The sequence below is a fragment of the Rattus norvegicus genome, chromosome 1 (assembly GCF_036323735.1).
Source record: "Rattus norvegicus strain BN/NHsdMcwi chromosome 1, GRCr8, whole genome shotgun sequence".
In the NCBI taxonomy this organism is placed as follows: domain Eukaryota; kingdom Metazoa; phylum Chordata; class Mammalia; order Rodentia; family Muridae; genus Rattus; species Rattus norvegicus.
Window position 1 is genome coordinate 233,725,234 of NC_086019.1, and position 4,372 is coordinate 233,729,605.

At 43.8% G+C, this 4,372-nt stretch overlaps 1 protein-coding gene across 15 annotated transcripts in view; it reads left to right on the forward strand.

The window, feature by feature from the left end:
* The window catches only part of Smarca2 (SWI/SNF related, matrix associated, actin dependent regulator of chromatin, subfamily a, member 2), a 167,632-nt gene that overhangs the window by 107,957 nt on the left and 55,303 nt on the right, over nt 1–4,372 (forward strand).

Sequence of the window (4,372 nt, forward strand, 5' to 3'; positions counted from 1 at the left end):
CCTTCCCCACCTCCCCTTTTTGTTACCCAGACAGCCTGCAGCCTGTATTCTGGGCAGAACCTAGGTCCTGAAGTCTGTGCTTTGCTTTTGGTTCAGAGTCTGCAAACTGGCTGGATATAGCCTGCAGACATATTGTGTTTGGCCCACATAGCAGTTCTTGAAATTTAGAATTTGTTGCCAGCATGAAAAGAATCCCGATTCCTGGCTTCCTTTGGAAAGTGGAAATGGGGCGGTGTTTGGCCCACAGCTCTGTGAGGAAGCAGTTGGCCAGAGCTGAGTTGCAGCTTCACCCTCAGCGCAGGCTATGTGGTCCATAGTTCACCAGCGAGCGACCCACTCCTCATCCCAGGCCAAGGTCAGACTGGACAGCTGCCCATTCTCGTTGCTTTCAGCTTGCAACTGTGGCTTAGCCAGCCTCTTCCTGAATAGGAGCAGGTGAACAAGAACGGCCTGTGAAGTCGTTGTAGGGAAATTATGTAGGCACAGGAAGATACAGCCTTGGTTAGAAGAGCAAAACCTGCTTCATGTTAGACGAGCTTGGTGCTTTAGAATTCATTACCCATGGCTTTAACCTTGAAGTTCCAGGATAGGTAGCATTTATAAGTTTTCTGAAACCTCAATTTGATTTACATGCGAGGTGTACCGCGTGCCATGGTAGTTCTGGAACAGGCCCAGTCTGTGAGGGAGACTGCCCAGCAGCTGGAGAATGGCGGGTACTGCCTTCTTCGGGCTTTCACACTCTCATCTTAAATGACCAGAGCAGTCCAGGGCACACGGTGCTTATGTAATAGATTACCGAATGAGTGGTGATGTTTGCGGTTTCGGGCTTTGTCCAGATGGCAGGACAGATCCAGATGAGTAAAGTGTAAGGCAACGTATTAGGCTTCCTCCAGAGCATTCAGTCATTTTGATTTTCATCTCAGGCATTTAGCCTGACTGTGGAGGGAAGGAATACGTGTGCACCATGGCTGTGGTATAGGCAGGCACACTGAAGAACCCTGCTCACAGGCATCAGTCAGGAAGCCCTGGAATCCTGGATAAGGCACCCTACATGAGCAAATCACCTGGAGAAGAGACATGCAGTAAAGATATGATTACTGGTGCCGGGCTATAAGGCAGAGCTATGAGACCCCTTTAACCAGAAATTACAAGTTTTGAAGAGACTCCAGGAAACTCCCCTTTTGGGCTCAATCTCAGCATTAAGGTTTGCAACTAAATTCAGGACCTTTATTAATATTATTCTGTAACATTGCAGGCCAAAGAAAACACAGCTAAGCCAAATACGACCCAATGGATTTGCAATCTCTGCCTTTTTAGCTGAGGGGGTTGAGAGAATAGAGCCGAGGCTGTGTGGACGCTTAGGTCATTTTGATGGGATGCAGGGGATTTATTAGCTTGTGTGGCTTTTGTCTAGAGGACACAGATTATGCCCACGCATGACGATTCACAATAAAAGACCATCATTGCCTCTTTCTCAGGCAGAAGAACAGGCAGCCATAGCGGTGACTCCCAGCTTTAGGAAATGGATTTCTTCCCTACACAGGTGAAGAAGCCATTTTAGGGAGACAGGGCATTAATGTGGGGTTCTGCTGTCACTCCCCACATTTATAGGTTAAGCTTTTAAATAAATTGGGGATACACATCAGAAGCCAGTGTGTATCTTGGTGGAGCTTACTAAGGTGTAGGTGACTGGGTTACCCTGAGGCAGAAAGGCTTTCCCAGAGCTCACTCAACACTGCTATGGCCTCCCATACTCGCAAATTAGCTTAGGCCCAGCCATTTAGTGCTGCTCTGTTCTTCTTTGAGGCCGAGCTTTTGTAGAAATTGCAAATCTCAGACAAAGCCTGAAATTCTGTCCAAGGCCCAGTCTTCCATTAACAAGGGAATGAGTATGTGACCCCAAAACAGGCTCCTGACAGACCAGACTGCCTGAGGAATGAACGCACTTGTTGTGTGTAAGCGCCTGGACTTTGTGAGCTCTCAGGCCTATCTCTTAAGTGTTAGCATCTATTAGGGAGCGGGGAGCTATACTGGTTTTTATTGGGTTTAATTTGTATACCTTTGGCCACTAAGGCTGTTCATTAGCACTTCCACCAGGGGGCAGGAAATAGAATTTGAATCAAAGCCAGCTACTCTGATAAAGAGTTTAGCTAGTGACAAACAGGAAAGGAATGTGAGCTGGCTAAGCCCCTGGGTCATACATACCTAAAGTCTTCATCCTTTATTAAGAGTTAGGTCAGTGCCTCACATTAATAGAGACTTATTATTTCAATGTATAGATTCTATAAACAAATAGTTTCTTTAAAATGATAATCTTTCTTTCAAACAGTGGCCTTGCTTGCCCCTTCTAAAACCAAGACACCAAGTAGTTAATGGACCTTCTATGCTGATAACCTGTGAGTTTTACCAAAAAGTTTATATGATAGCAACATGCTTCAGATATTGATCTTGGACCAATATATAAATAGTGGACTTCTAGAGGCCGTATTTGCTACGAAGGCTAGAAATAGTTATAAATGTTAAGGTTTGTAATAAGGCCCAAGGATGAATACATCCAGGTAGTAATTAAATAGAAAAGTTAGTGTTTTTATGCAGTGCTGGCTTAAGATGTTCTACAGAGGTATTGGGGGAGTAGGGTCTCTAGAGAGAGATACAATCATTAGAACTTGCACCTTATCATACTTAATTGAATCTACCCTTCTTTTTAAAAAAATCACATACATCAGTTATTTTTATTAAAATTAAAGATTTATTCTATGGTTGTCCTACTCTCCAGTTATAAAACAACCTACTGTGGTCAATTTACAAGCTCTGGTCTAGGAATCGGGAATTTGATCTACCTCGAGCTTGAAGTGGCAACATCTTGTCACAGAGTAGGTCTTCGGGCGGTTGTGTTCTTACTAGTCATCTGATAGCTCTTAGGAAGTTGCCTCATGCAACCTCTGTCTAGGTCCTGCCTTAAAGAAGCATCCTTTCTCTCATTGTCAAGCTTCCATGGGTAGAACGTGTTTCGGAGCCAAGCATTAGACGGCTGGATTAAGCCAAGCATCGCAAGCTAAGAATAGCACATGGGAGAGCAGGGCGGTCACATTTATCTGCCAATGGGATGCTACCATGCTCCAAGCTTACCCTGTCTTATAGACAGAACAATTTCCAGAAATGTTGAAACATAGTTTAAGGAGCCTGGACGCTTAACTTTTAAGTCACATTTGGGTTCAAGAAGCAATTATTCCCTTACATTTTTATCAGTTTTAGCTTTTAAGAAAAAAAAATCACTTTATTCAATCTGTGTTTCAGTATGGTATAGAACCAGAGGAAGAGGGAAAAGGTAAATAATGAATTATTAATGACTTATTTCCTCGTTGGGATGGTCTGGATATATGTAACTAGTGTAGAGAGAGCGTAAACAGTGCATTTTGGGTTTTCTTGTACACGTTTCAGATTATTTGGCTACACTTAAAGCCATGTGCCCGCGGCTCATCATTTACTGAGAACCAGATAGGATTTCTAGAACAAAAGCAAAACTCAGAAAGGCACAGGCTCCTGAGGGCCACAAAGGGAAGGCATTTCACGTGTGTCTTGACGAGTTGAGAAGATACTGACTGTAGGCTGTTGTGTTATAATAATTTCCTAAGAGCTGAACTTTTAGGAAGTAAAGAATCAAGGAGTATGGTCCTTCCCTAACCCCAACTCAGTCCTGAGAAGCCAATACGTTGGCAACCTGACCAGGGTAACCATCCGTGTCTCCTCGATATGTAATTGTGGCTAATACCTAATTGTACCTGAGTACCTCTGAAATGTTTCTCTCTGTTCCTTTAAAATCTCAAATCCTCTTCATAAAGACTTTTTGTATGTGCTCCAAGAATCCACTTGTTTGGGGGTAGCAGTGGATTACACACGTGGGGCTCATGCTTAAATATTTTCCCATTCATTTATTTTGCATATGGTATGTGCATACCACAGTACATGTGTGGAGGTCAGGGGACAACTTGCTGGAATTGGTTCTTTCCTTCCATCCTCTAGATCCCAGAGACTAAACTCCGGTTAGCAGGCTTAGCAGCAAGCCCCTTCACTCCCTTACTGGCCCAGGGCTCACATTTTTTAAATGCATCCTTTGTTTGAATCTCGTACACACTCCTAGGCGAGGAAGAAGAGTCCTGAAAGAGGGAAGTTTTTTTTATGTAAATTCAAATGATGGGTATAAAGGAAGAGTCGTCCATGTACACCTGTGCTTAAGGATGACCTAGAACAAGCCGACTAGGATGAGGGGCTGACGTGGATACTTCAGCAGTAGAAGACAACTTCTGGAGACTGTAAGTTCTGCCATACAGAATCCTCTTCCCTCAGTGACACTATCGTCCCTGTTTTCCAG